The sequence below is a fragment of the Dermacentor variabilis genome, chromosome 2, assembly GCF_050947875.1.
Source record: "Dermacentor variabilis isolate Ectoservices chromosome 2, ASM5094787v1, whole genome shotgun sequence".
NCBI lineage: Eukaryota > Metazoa > Arthropoda > Arachnida > Ixodida > Ixodidae > Dermacentor > Dermacentor variabilis.
The window spans coordinates 130,292,734-130,308,236 of NC_134569.1; the positions used below are offsets into that span (position 1 = coordinate 130,292,734).

The window sequence follows — 15,503 nt, forward strand, 5'->3', positions numbered from 1 at the left end:
GACTGAATTCTCATGATTCTCTTCTTATTTTGCTAATGCAGGATTCAAGATTCCAGCAATGCCATGCGCTGCATTTATTGGTCAAGATGCTCAGAGAATGAAGTCCCTGCATCTCGTGGTTAACCGTGAACATTTCTTTTTCTTTTGGAAAGCTAAAGGCCATTTGCTGCATCACTTGCATTTTTGCAGCTCAGATGTGTACTATATTTTTCTAATTTTGAATCAATATAGGCTGTTCAGTATAAAAAATGCCGTACAGCGTGAAGGACAAGGACTGTGAGAGACACACTCCACTGACTTTCAACAATATTTTATTGCGTTGCCACATCGTGTGTATACACAGAGGGGTCATGCGCAGAAAATGAAAGCCAGTCACAAGGGGTGTTCTAACAGCAAGTCATTGTAAAAAGAACATGGTCACTTGAAAAAAAAACATCACAATTTCTATCTGTTTAGATACAAAATTTCACTAGGGGTCAGCGTGATAGAGGGGGCACTAACGCACACACTACCCGGTTTTCTGGTGAAATCAGCTTCAATAATTTACCGGGTGAGCTGTGTGTCGCTAAAACTTCCGTATCTTAAAGAGGGGCATGCAGCCGCTGTCCCGGCAATGAATGCCCAAGTGGCCTTGAACAGTGTTATTGATGTTGTTATAGTGCTCTCTTAAACGATCATTTAGGCGCCTGCCTATCTGTCCAATATATTTACTGCCTCAAAATGGGAATTTGGGAAACCACATTCGTTGCACACATCGCAAAACGTTTTCTGTGCCCGGCAGAGCAACAACTCTGACGTGATTTAGGCGCGTTTACACACTTACAGAGCCTTGCCAGCTTTTCTGGGGCTGAGAAAAGGACTGTGATTTCTGCAGGTTCCCTAATCTTTTTTAGCCTATGGGAGACATCATGAACATACGGTAGCACTGCAAACCTGTGTCTTTCAACCGGCTGGTTCCTTGACCGAGTGCGCTCATCATGTTTTGTGCACTTCAGAAGCTGTTCCGCTATGGCTGAAATTAAGGCCAAAGGGTAGCCAACCCAAGAAAGGCAATCAGCCTGTGCAGCAACGCTATGTTGCATCTCGTGGGAGCAAGATTTATTGAGGCTGTTAAGGAGGCAAAGCTTTACAATATCTCATTTGACTTTGTTGGACAGACAGGCAGGCGCCTAAACAATCATTTAGGAGAGCACAATAACAACGTCCATAACAATGTTCAAGGCCACTTCGGCATCCATTGCTGGGACTGCGGCTGCGTGCCCCTCTTTGAAGGTACGGAAGCTTTAGCGAGACACAGGTCATCCGGGAAACTATAGAAGCAGATTTCACTAGAAAACTGGTTAGTGTGTGCGTTAGTGACCCCTCTATCATGCTGACCCCTAGTGAAGTCTTGTATCTCAACAGACAGAAATTCTAATGTTTATTTTTTTCAAAGGACGATGTTCTTAGTACAGTCACTTGCTGTTAGACACCCCTTGTGACTCATATTCTGCGCATGCCCACTTTTGTACAAATACACATGATGTGGCAACGTAATTAAATATTCTTGGAAGTCAGCGCAGTCTGTCATCTCTCGCAGTTCTTGTCATTCAAGCTGTACGTAATTTTATCTCATTAATTGAAACTATCCCAAGAAACTACCCTTGTTCAGTATAATTATAATGTTTGATACGACCATTTGCTGGCAAACGTTAACAGTGTGATATTTAACTTGAACTTTTGCATGACTGCCTATGCCTGTGTTCTTTTAGTAACCAGAGTATGGCTAATTTATTAAACCATATTTGCTAATTTGCATGCTCACATGCTATACCTTAATCTTGAATTACTGCATCTAAGTGCAAATAATTTAGAAATTTACTATGTATTTTAAAACACTGTCCACATTTTGTGCTCAGCAAAATCGTTTAATCAACAGTGGTTTGTTTTTATCAGGCCTCCTACTGCACTTTGCACCCAGGCACTAGTAGATGTGGAATATGCACTCTTTTGATTTATAGTAAGAAAAGAACCTATTTCCAAACTACATATTGTATATGTACCAGTGCCTTAGAGTTACAAAACAAAAATTTATAGAAACTGGTATTGTAGTTAGAAAAACCGCTACACAGCACCTTTAGCCCAGAGAACTCGTTTCACAAAAGAGGACAAACAATGTAGGCACTAAAAAATTCTACGTATTTTTTGTGCTCAAGTAATCTTGTTGGAAATAGAAAATTAGCAATAAGGCTCCTGGCATAAACCTCACTTAAAGCATGTCTGTGCTTGGAAAGTATTGTTTCAGTCTAAAAAATGTTGGCCAGTTATGCTTTACATCGACTTTCCAAACTTTTCATAATGCTTTGCAATTACATTAGTGTACAAAATAACAGGTGTCTTTCTTGTGCGTTTGCTCTGCATTTCAATTGCTTCCCTAATTCACCTTTGCAATATGCCTGTTTTTAAGGCATCAAAACTTGAATTTTCGTTCACTGGAGCCTAATACTAAACATTTATTCCTTTATGTGGCCCAAAACACTGCGAATCAACCCAGGCTCTTTCAGTGCCGCTATACATAGTTTCTTCTCTAATAACAGATTTGATCAATACATATATTTTAGGTACCTTTGTGGGGAATGTACATGTTCTTGTACTTACCGATGTGTTTGGTGATTGTGCATGTTTATATTTCATGTGATTTATGTATGTGTTGTACTCTGTATTGCAGCATGCAATAAATATATTTGTGTTTTCTTGAAAATGCAGCATATATCTTACCAGTCTGTGTTGCATGTTATTTGGATATGGAAATCGTGATAACCTTGGTGTTGATATACATGCTCAAAAGTGTCAAGTTTGCTAGGTTGTATTTGTGCAGTGAAGACAGGTTTTCCAATATACACCATGAATTACTAATATGTAATGTGATCCACACGTATAGGTGTTGTGTATGCCTATCGAAGCTTCAAGGCCGGCTGTTCGACAGTGCGTTTGGTAGCCGAACTTGAACCTTCTGGCACACGCAATAGTTGCACGTGGATCGCTGTACATAGTAGTAATTGAAGGCGTGTACTGCCGAATCTGCCTTCCATACACGCTAGAAATAAAAGGGTGTACACCCTTCCAACACCCACACAGATGGGTGTTAATTTGGACGAGCACCCTTACACCCTAAATTTATTTTGCTGGACACCCTTCCTTTAGGGTGCTATAGTGGCACCCCAACTGTAGGGTGTAGACAACAGCACCCTTAGGGTGTTCGTCTGGCGACAAACTGATTTACACCCTTAAGGGTGTTAAAATGTTTAGTGTGTACGGCATCTTTGCCTGTATTTCACGTGACGTCACGAAACCACGAAAACTCATCACGTCAAAGTGACGCGTACGTAGTAAACACGCGTTAGTATGGCGAACTGATTTTTTTTTCGGAACAGCTGGAGCCTGCTCCGCTCGCGAAGGAATAAAATATGGCCGCCCGCTGATCGCTCTCGCATGGGTATACTAGGGTCTACCGGAGAGAATGGATTTCTCTGCGTACTATATCAATTTTTGCGGGAAGGCATAACGTTGTCGAGCCATTTTGGCACGTATATTGCGCTGCTCTGGCAAGTCTGCTTCGTTGAGAATTCGTTTTAGTTGTATTCTCAACCTTCCGTGGCACGCCGCCACGGTTTTTCAACCTGCCACCGCAAACAAAGCAAGGATGTAAGCGCATTATTTCCGCTTCTGTGCGTTTCTCGCCGCTTGTTTTCCTCTTGAAAGAAAGTGACAAGTTCCATTGTTTCAGTTGCCCCATCTTTTTTCTTTTCGGATACAACGTAACGCTCGGCAACTACAAACATGTGCCAACCGTCCCTGTTTGTTGCATTATAGGTTTAGATTTACCCTTGGTTACCAAAGCGTGTCAAGGAAAGGTACATTAAAGCAAAATACCGAATTTACGCACATTGCGGTAATCAAAGCAACAAGTATCCCAACTTCTGCTCGCTAACTCTCCACGCGTATACGCTCGTGGCATCTTCCTTTGGAGCCACAGCGACAGACGAAGTACCCATTTCGGAAGTAAGATGCATTATGAACCTAGAGTATACCGCAAATTACAACAACCAACTTAGGATGAGCACTTACATGTTACCAGAAGTGAGCTTCAAGTGCCATCTCGAAGTTATTGTGTAAAAATAAGCCCGCACAGGGCAACCGCCGTTCGGAGGACATCAAAAGGATTTATCACGCCCATGTCTTCTCGAGGTCCACTTCTTGTTTTGAAAGGTTCGCTTCAAAGAGCGTTCCGATCACGGGTGTTTCACATCGTGCGCTTCCTTGCTCTAACAGCTGCACGAACGTGCTCTCAGCCGTTTCAGCTCCCTTTGATCCCGTCTCACTCTTTTGGCATCGCTCCACTTCTATCCAACTATCATTTTTAGTCTGCGTTTTCGCAAGGGGCTCTTTCTCGTTCTTCGTGATTCCTATAAAATGTGCACGACCGTCCTTTGCCGTTTTCGCCAGCGGCACTCTTGAACAAGTTGCTCTCTCTCTCTCTCTTCGATCCGCAATCCCCGAGTTCCCCGTAATTTCTTCTTTGTTTCTTTTGTGTTGTTTTTTTTTTCTTCAGCGACAGTGACGGAGTCAACAGGGTGCGATTTCCGCAGGTCTATCACATTTCGTGGCATAACCGTCGAGCCGACTCTATCAAGAATGATCTGCTAGAGAGAATCGAGAGATGAGGCTTCATTCAGGATTTGCTTTACAACGCTACGCCGCAAGCATTACGTGTCGGGTGGCTCTCTGATCTTGAATTTTGCAGTGTCATTGGGTTGAGTGCGCTCGAGAAGTTGCTGTAGCGTCGTGGGCGAGCAATGAGCGCTATTCCAGCCTGTTATTTTGCGAGGAGGAAAGGGAAAAGTAGAAGGCAGGGAGGTTAACCAGAATAACGTCCGGTTGGCTACCCAACACAGGGGGAATGGGAAAAGGGAAAACAAAGATCACAGGGAGAGAGAGCAGGGAAGGAAATAACTAAATTGCGGCAAGTTCGCTAACGCGTGCGGTTTTACAGAAATTGCATTAATAGTCACAAATGGTCGCACAAACCCGTCGTCCTTAAGAAACACAAAAGCGCCTTCACCGCTTTATGGGCCAACGGGCGATGGGGGCGGTGTTCCAGCATCACCTGCACAGAAAGCGGCCGATTGTCCAGTTTTTGGAAAGCTTTGGCAAGCTCTTGTCTCTCTAGGGCATATCTTGGACAGTGGCACAGCAGGTGGTCGATGTTTTCTTCCGTGCCACAGACCTCGCATGCTCCACTGTCAGTCACTCCAATTAATGATGCATTTGTGAAGGCAACTCCTAACCAAAGGCGACAGAGAAGCGTAGCTTCACATCGAGGAAGTCCGAGTGGAGGTCGGAGCTGCAGGGAGGGGTTTAGTCGATGCAGTCGTGTAAGTCGTAGGTTTGGCGAGTTCCGGATATTGAGGCATCTGTACTCTGCTGTTAGTGACGGAGTGGAGAGGTTACATAGTTTTAAAAGAGCGTTTGCAAACCAAACGTAAACGCATTACGTGTGTAATCAAATAGCGTTGTCCTCACTTCGCATGCCCTGTGCGCTATTGGATTCCCGCGGTCGCCGTACGCAATTGTAAGGGACGTTATGTTGCGAGCTTAGCGTAAATAGAGGGTTTTAGAAAAGCGTTTGCAACGAAACATGAACGCATTACCTACGCAAAAAAGAAAGCGTGTTGTCCTCACTGCGTATTCTCTACCCGTTATTGCTATGGTAACATACGTTATCTGGCAAGCTTGACGTGCCAATGAATACGAACGCTAAGAAAGAGCACTGTCGCACATGGTGGCACCCATGGCTTCTGCGCAGCATAAATTCTCGTGATGGCTAACCTCTTGCTGTCGTTGATCTCCAGTAACTGTTCAAATGACCTTTCGCATTCTCTCAACTCACCTGAAACGTTATCTGTGAGCACATGAAGCGTCCAATCTCTGAAATAATTCGGCGATTCTGGCGTCTGTATAGACATAACTAGATGCGTCGGCATGAAAAAGACGACACGGTTGCCAAAGAATTGTCTTGGCCTGGATGCGTTTGACACGAGCGACAAGACTGCACCGTGTCTTCTAATGTCTTCCAGACGTTTGCCTTGCCGTACGCTGAACTAAAAATCTCGAAGACACGCACACCGTAACATCTTGCAATGGCCCTTGCGTTTAACGTATACGTAGGGTGACAAACGCTATTATAGATCTGTCTATTGCCGATTCTTTAGTCAGCTACGCATATATCAGGTAACGCAACGAAGGATAAAGAACACGGAGTAAAACTTCTTGCTATAATTGCTTGATACTTATAGAAGCCATTATAACAAAAAGAAACGCGGAAAAAGAAGAGGACGAGACATCACTGGCACTAACAACTGGTTTATTGTGTTGCCCAGACAGGCAGGAAAGAATAGATATACATAGTATAGCGCATGCGCACACGTTCTTTGTGGAAAAGAAAAGATTAAAAAATGTGCATCTCACTACAAAATAAGGAAATCGACGTGTCACTGACGCAATCCGTGCCTCTTTTGTGAAAATATGATAAACTTCCGAAAATTCACGAGCAGTTGTATACTTTTGCCCAGAATCTTAACCTCACGCAACTGTGGTGACCACTCGCGCGCGAGGCGTTTTCTAGGCATAATGTGGCAATTCCACTCCTAATGAGCTTTGAATGAGCAGAGTCGTATCGCATGAGAGCTTCTTGCGCCGTGGGTTATACGACTAACGAACGTTAGTCGTATAGCCCATGGTCGTAGGAAGCTCTCATGCCCTACGACTCCGCTCATTCAAAGCTCATTAAGAGTGGAATTGCCACATTATGCCTACAAACGTGCTCAGAAAATCCTGTTCAGGTATGATGCAGGCCAGTTTTGAGAAACAATTGGCAAAGCTCATCTCAGCAGGTTAGCCGTGCTCGGTCTTGGAAGCTGTCTCGCAGATTCTCCTGAAAAAGGTATAGGGCTCCTGACATACAGCCAGCACCTCAGCCTGAGAAGAGATTAGGGCCTATCAGGGCATGCCTTACTTGCATGGGATGTCCCACAACATCAAGAAAATCCCTATAGTAGGAGTGGTGTACTAGTGGTTTTTTACGGCGCCGGGCAAACAGTGCACGCGCATTTTTTTTGCGAACAAAGAAGGCTTGATTGGCAGGAGAAGTATGCCAAGCAGTTTCTTAAATGCGCAATTGGTGTCGTCTATATGACACCGCTGTCGTGTGGGAAGGCCTATAAAAGTCAAACCGCGGGGTGCGTTTAATGACCGCGCCTGGGAGCATGAACTGGCAATGGTTAACAGAGGCAATGCGCCTCCGTATTTCCTGACCTACAAGGGTTCACCGCAGCCGCGTGACCTTAAGATTCTGGGCAAAAGTGAGCATATACCAACTCGTGAATTTATTAGAAGAGACACAAATTGGCGCAGCGAACGTCGATCTGCTTATGTGGTAGCGAAATATACGCCTTTCTTGAATTTTATTTGTATTTTCAGTGAAGAACGTGTACGTATGCGCTATGCTGTGTAAATCTGTTATTTCCCGTTTCTCTTGGGCGGCCGAATAAACAAGTTGTGAGTTAGCGTCCGTAGTGTCTTGACCTCTACTTTTGGCGTGTTTCTTTGCGATACAATGGCTTCAATAAGATTAGAGTATCATCTGACTCGTCGCACTCGCAACCGATAAAGAGTACGTCTCCAACGAAAGGCGTTTATATAATGCCTGTCATAATTGGGTGTAACATTAGGTCACATACTGGTATTTACTCCTGTGATATTCGAATGCACACAAATTTCTATTGAATCTCAAAGAATTAAGTATTTCCACACCAAAAGCAAGCAAAGTGAGAAAAGGTGTATACTATAAAGTTCTAATATATGTAAAAAATCGAAGATACATAAGCTACGTTACATTGCAAGTGCGAAGGCATCAAGACAAAATTATATTTCATAATAAATTGAGTGCCAAGAATTGAGCTAAGCTTCGCGTCTGCGACGTGTGTTTGAGACACACTAAGCGATTCCGTGGTGCCGTCTTTGTGTCATTCTATTTCAGTTGTTTTAAGAAATCAAACATTCCTGCTCGCTACTGTTGTCACAAATCACCAGGATTAGATGCTAATACTGCCACACCCCTTCATGGCAGATGAACCGAGCTGTCACCGGAGGCGGCTGACTTGCGCGACGTCCGATGTCTGCCGTCGATGTCACACCAGTGCACGCTTTCGTAGCGGGAAAGAAAAGAACGACAATGCGTGTCCTTCGGCTGTCCTGGCGAGCCAGAGATTGAGTCCCCGCTTGCATCTGCCCCGGATGACACGCACGTTGTGACAGCGGACGACTGCGATGAAGGCGACAAAGAAGGAGAGGGAGTGCACGAATGAAAGCGACGACGCCATGAGCCGGCAAGAGCATCGCCGCCATCCAATAAAGGGATATCATTCGGTCGAGCTCCGTCGCCTCCCAAGGCGTGTTTCCCATTGTCATAGCCGGTGAACGTCCTCATCACGCGCTATAGTTCCGACGCGAATGTTGCGTGCATACCCAATCGCATGCAGTTTTCTCTTGCGGGCCTCGCCCGATGTGATGGAGTGTCGCGCATGAATTGTGCAGGCGTTGCGTCATAGTGAACGATGTATCGGAGGAAGACAGCAAAAGGAGCAAGAGAGCGGTAGAAAATGGCGTACATCTCGGTTGGCGCAACGACTAAAAAAGAGAAAGATACCAAGAGAAAAACAGCACGAATATACCGCGGTCTGTGTGAATATTGGAGCGGGCATTGCCATCTACTGCGTTTCGTTCGTATTGGTCCGCGAAATTGTACAGCGGTATTAGCACGAGCCCAAATCAGAGATGGCTGTTTCGATGTTGTTCATCGAATTGGTGTAACTCACAGTGGAGGAGCAGCTATAGATCGGACTGTACGAGGGTTCGGGGAAATAATAATAATAAAAGAAGGCCAGGAAAATAAATTGAGGTGCATGGAGGCTACCCCGCTCACCGCTAGGCACTTTTGGTCTATATCGATGTCTGTCTTCATTATATAGAGTTTCAAGCCAATCTAACTATGGATGTATCCGGCCTTAAATGCGCGTGAAAATTGTGGGTGATACAGAAATCAAACTGGACTGTTTCTAAAAGCGACCAAACTGACGGAATCGACACGAATAAAAACCGTGAATTTTACACCTAACTTTCTGCAGAGCAAAACAAAGGGCGCATGCGTGAAAGCTCAACATGTTGTCTGCCTTCAAATTGTTTAAGTGAACTTTTCAGAGTTTTTCAGTTACGATATCAGCGAAGGGAAACGCACTCAAAGACTCTAGGGAAGGGTTCCCCTGCCTTTCTGAATCATGTTTCGCAGCAGTTATGATTTCTGCAGCAACGCGCTGTTCTGTAAATGGAGACACGTATGACCTCAGAAACTGCATACACTCTCGTTTCCTCTGTCAGATCTTTCAATTAATGAACGCGCATTTCAACCTCATTAACTGAGAAGCCTCTAGCAGAACTGAAGTACTTTACGTTTCACGTAAGGATAATGCTGAAGTAGAGTATACTGGTTTGGGATCTGTATACCGTGAGCTTTTGATGTTGTTATGGTTCTTGTTATCGATGGTATTGCTCACGGCCTCTCCAATAGAATAACTTATGCGTTAACGATTCGTTTTGTTTTGACGCCTTAAAAAGCAGTGGGACAGTATACAACCCGCACATATGTATGTATGTATGTATGTATGTATGTATGTATGTATGTATGTATGTATGTATGTATGTATGTATGTATGTATGTATGTATGTATGTATGTATGTATGTATGTATGTATGTATGTATGTATGTGTGTGTGTGTGTGTGTGTGTGTGTGTATGTATGTATGTATGTATGTATGTATGTATGTATGTATGTATGTATGTATGTATGTATGTATGTATGTATGTATGTATGTATGTATGTATGTATGTGCGAATAGGCGGTGGGGCGTGTGCATTTGTGTGTGTGTGCTTGTGTAACATTGCATTAGAGAGAGAGAGAAATATATAGAAATATCGAGAAGATTTCCCTAGATTTTTCCAATTCTATGCCATTGGACGCAGAGCTGTGGGGCGGAAAAAAAACGGCCTTGGTTTATTTCCTTTGCACAAGACTGTACCCTTTTTTTATAACCGCAGCGCTTTTTCAATATGCTGCATCACTACTCTGACAGAGATAAAAGTATATAGACAAGCACGACCTAAGCTTCAGAACATCGCGTGATCCAAGGTGATTGAAGGGGAAAATTTGTTCCGGCACGCGAGGCGGAAAGTACCCGTGGAACCAGAGGTTGTAGCTTACGTAACTTCAGCTTCCCCTTCAGTAATCAAACAGCAATGGCGCACGACATCAAAGTAGTGGGGACCAGCTGCTGCATTCGCTGTGGCGAAGCTGAGTTTCTGGAACAAAGCGTGCGACCCTTTGAGAAAAATAAAGGACATTTCTTGTCTCTCATTCATGCTATCAATGCGCTAAAACTCCCTTTTGAATGACGAAGGCAGGCCCTCCAACCGAAACGTCGGACAAAAAAGAACGTGTTTTTACGTACGTCGTGCTTATTCTTTTGTAATATATATGTAACACAGAAGAATAAGCACAATGTACGTGAAAACGCCCTATATATATATATATATATATATATATATATATATATATATATATATATATATATATATATATATATATATATATATATATATGCATATATATATGTATATATATATATATATATATCAGTGGCAAGCTATCTTTTTGTTCACTGTCATTTCCCTTTTTTATTATTTTCTCCATTTCAATTTCGACCACAGCTAATTTCCCCGTCGCTTTCCTCTGCTTTATTGCATGTTGACTCTATATGGTTTTGTTTAACAAAAATCGAGCCCCTGGCTTTCCCTTCTTCTCTCTCGTTCATATATTGTGACGCTTTCGAATCTGGTAGCCTTGATTTCATTAGGTGGCATACGAGGGATCTTTAGCCACGCGCCTGCCCTCCTAAGTTAACGTTTTACGTAATGCCATTGGGCAAGCAAGAATGTTCTACATAAGCCCCCCATGGCTTTTACTGGCGCTAGTTCACCCTTCCAGGGCTGGATCTGCAGTAAACATAAATACCCAAGTATAGTGGACGGATTAATTGCCGTTGCCGTCGCACAATTGGTAGTGCAACGCACGCGTAAAGGGGAGGTTGTGGGTTCGGCTCCCATCGGCGGCAACTTATCTTTTCGTCCACTTTCATTTCCCTTCACTATTTTCTACACTGCCGTTTTAACCACAGCTGAATTTCTCAATGCTGTCCTTGGCGTCGTTGTCAGTTGGGCTCATATAATCACGCTTGGATATATATATATATATATATATATATATATATATATATATATATATATATATATATATATATATATATATATATATATATATATATATATATTGCCACGACAACCTTGGTGACATTCAAGTTGCGCGCCCTTTGCATTGGGCACAGTGCACGCCGTGCAGTGGTGTTGTTCAGCAACAGGCAACGATCTTCGTGGCACGGGCAGCCAGTTGGACCCGGCTCGCATGCGCCACGCGCACGAGGTGTCACGCGAGGAGAAGAGGAAGACGGTTCGAGCCCAGTTTGAGAACGCGACTGCCGCGGATTTCTGCACGACCGCAGTGACTTTTACTTGTGGGCACAAGTTCGCCTTTAATAAATATCCTTGTTTTACTAACATCGCTACAATATATATATATATATATATATATATATATATATATATATATATATATATATATATATATATATATATATATATATATATTCTTGTTTTCTGGCGTTTACTGCCTGATCGCCACTTAGTTTTTTTGCTATGCGACAATATGTACCCTGGTGTTATCGCCCTGTCATTTCTCGTGCTCTTTGACGTAACATATTTTGAGAGTGCTGTTACTACGTCTGGTTAACCTCCTTGCCTTTCCCTGCATCGTTTATTTCTCGCTCCCTTTAGTAACGCGAAAATGTCATGAACCTCGCTGGTATCGTCGACGTGCGGCTAACTGCCGCCGAAAAATGAGTTTTAACGAAAGTGTTAACAAACTCCCTGCGTTTGCAGCTTCTTTCTGTTTCGTCAATTCTGGTGCAAGAAGCTCCGTCTGCGCGAATTTTGCAAGGTGATATGCTGTTCATTTTCATACTTTTGTGGTAAACCTTTAATGCTTTTAAGCACTTCCACTGTTTGTTGTACAAGTATTTTTAGCTCATTTGCATGAATGAAAACATGTTACTATGTATCTAGATTATGTAAGGAAGCTGTATAATTGACTAGAGGACTTTATTAGCGCATTAGGTTGTTTCGTAACATTGTTGCGCAACCAAATGATTAGTTTCAAAACATCGTGGAGGGCCATGCCTTATCATTTTTCTCAAATTCTGGCTCATTTTCCTGCGCTTTCTTACCCCATTAGGATGGCTTGACCGTAAGGGCACTGAATGCTTCTTTACAAGAAAAAAAAATTTAAATAAACAGAGTTAAACATTTTGTAAGAAAGAAAATTTGATTGATGATTACGTGAAAATTATTTTGTTAAGGAATTTTTCGTTTATGGGAGAGCGAGTAGTCGCCAACAATTGAAATTTGCGTCCCATCACAATTTCCGTTATATTATCTCTACTATTCTGTCCGACACGACGATGACACATTGCGCGTTTTCGGATAAATTGCCAGAGGAATGCGGCAATGCTGTTCTTGTGTGTGTGTTTTTTTTTTAACTCGATACATTTCGTTGTCCAGTCGGCGCCAAGGTCCAACGCAAAGGCCGTTCAATGTCACAGAGTTTGTCGTCGATGCGCGCGCACCCTAACGTGCCCGCTCCCTGGCCTCTATTGGCTCGGCCCCTCTTCGCTCCACCCGCACGCGCCCACTCTCCCACACGCCCGCTCGCACACCGCTACTGGCTTGGCGAACCTCCTCTCCTTGCTCCACTCGCCGGTGCAGCTGTGCGCGCCACAAACAGACGTGGCTCGGTCGCGCTATAGCTGCGCTACGTTGCGCGTAGGCCTCTGTAGTTGCAGACGCAATGGACCCCCGAAAGAATCGCGCGGTAAATGAGCGAAAGGGTGCCGAGGCTCTGCAGAGACTGCGCAGTTATGCGACGCACACCGAAGCGGAGAGGCAGGCGGCGAAGCCACGAGCCAACGAGATACGCGCAGCCGTGGAGCGCGAGCAATGAGAGAAGCAACGCGCCGCTGAAGAAGAACGAACGGCAGCACGTTCGATTGGAGGATCGGCACTTGCGGGACGCGTGCTTTTAAAAGCACTTTGTCGAACACTAACGTGGCGCGGCGCGTAGCGTCAGCGCCCACCTTTGGTTCCGATCGTACGTCGCAAGGGTGTCGCGGTCCGTTCGTGCGGCGGTCCTCGAACGAACGTTTCCCCAAGAGGACGTGAGTTCCTCTCGGGGCTTGGCGCCACGTGCAGGAGACAAATGCTGCGCATCGACTGGGACGATCATTGAGAATGGTTTCTGCCGCGACGATATTCCTGCCTACATTATTACTCCATTCGTGGTACGCAAATAATAAAGTCAATCATAATTACAGGCTAGAGTAGTCACTGCCTTTGCTTCCCTATTAGGATCGAGCTTAAGGATTTCGGCTCCGTTTGAAACCTCCACCTAGGAACGTTCCAGTCTTTTGTTTAATTTCTTAATAAGTTTATATTTTCTTTATTCTATTGCAAGTGGTGGCAGTTTTGTTGTTGTTGTTGGCTTTTTCACTCCATTTCATTGCCCTATCAGCGGATTACATCGTGAGAATCAACGATAGACAAAATGACGATGACGAGCGCTTTGGAGCCCATCTAAATTACCCCAACCGACATGCGCACAACATTATAGTCGCGTCTAAAAATCACAACGGCAATCTCCATCTAAAACGTCCAACTAACGCGTCAAACCGCAGCACGGCGCATGAATAATTTCACCATTAAATTTTTTCCTATCCGATTATACGGGAACGAACATCTTTCAGCACTTTTCCGATTTCCATGTAAGATGTAGCGCTTTTTCACCCGACAGGATAGCGGAAACGCTCCTTTTAATATTAAAAGCACATATTTTACGGCAAGTTCTTCTTACTGCAAAGACGTTGTTGCATACTTCAGGAGGCAGAAAAGAGTATTCGAGCATTTCGGATTATACGACGTCATAGCAAGTACACAATGGCGAAAGCCGGTGTTAGCCTCTTTTTGGAATTCGTTACCTCTGGGAATGATAAGCACGAGATTAGCGGTAAGTACATGGATTGGGTTAAACAACGTGCATGTGGCGTCAAATTACTTTTTTGAATCTGGTATAGTCTATTATCAACCTAGGCCGGTATAGCGTACGGAATCCTTTTGCTATATTGCATTCCTTTTTAGTAATTCACCGATCACGGCTTGCTCATCCCGGTGCTAACAAGGGCAAAGCGGAGCTCGGGCCACTTACGAATAGGGAAAGAGAATAAAAGTGTGTTTAAATTATTAGATTATAGTAGTTATACTTTTTCACTTCATACCATTACAAACAAGAATAACTGCAGAATATAAAGAAATTACAGTTATCGTTACGAATCCCCCGCCCCCCATCTCAGCCATTTAATTTCGAAACACAAATGCTCATAATTGCCTTCAATTATTCAGGGGCTGAAACTTATGCAATAACATGAATCGTCAGTGACTGTGGGGCACTATGGCATGATATCCATTGGCTCATCACTTTGGCTCTGCATTTATATTTACAGACATGCTTCTGTGTCTTTTTGGAATAGTAATACTGTGTTTGAGCGACCCAAAGCTGTCGATTATTCATGTCACGTACGCGTACGTCGCACATGCTTTCCTGGAGATTAATACGACTCGCGTCAAAAATGCACCATGATTACAAATCTTAAGAGATGCGACTGACGCAACCAAGCCCAGATGCAATCAACGTGCTCATGCTGAATATACATCCCGCCGTCACCGCATAATGAATCTATTGTTGGAACAAAGAGTGTATGGCACAATTGTGCCTTTGCAAGATAATGCTTTAGTGCAAGGTCTGCCACGCGCTAACAGCAACAGTGGCCCTTTACTCATGATGCATTCATTTTTTTCTGACGTTGCACATTTCGCAGAAAGGAAACCGTAAATTTTAGGCACCTCGAATGAACAGTAAATGCGTTTGGCGTCGCTGAAATGGACGTGCAGGCTAGCTTCGTAACGCTATGGTCACTCGCCGCGCGCTGCTTCGCGACTGCTTTGCCCAAATTGAGCCACGAGAAAAAGAGGAATGCTCGGCGTCTTTCGCAAGCAGAGCAATCATGCACGCCTCATCTTTTCCCAGCGCTTTTAGTGCCGTCCGAGATGAATGGCGAGGGCGCTGCCCCCGTTCTTTCACTTTTGGTTTGACCTGCACACCGTAAAAAAAAAAAAAACACTCAATGCTAAAC

At 43.9% G+C, this 15,503-nt stretch overlaps 1 long non-coding RNA gene across 1 annotated transcript in view; it reads right to left on the minus strand.

Moving 5' to 3' along the window:
• The window catches only part of LOC142570978 (uncharacterized), a 157,119-nt gene that overhangs the window by 45,177 nt on the left and 96,439 nt on the right, over positions 1-15,503 (minus strand). The window lies entirely within an intron of this gene.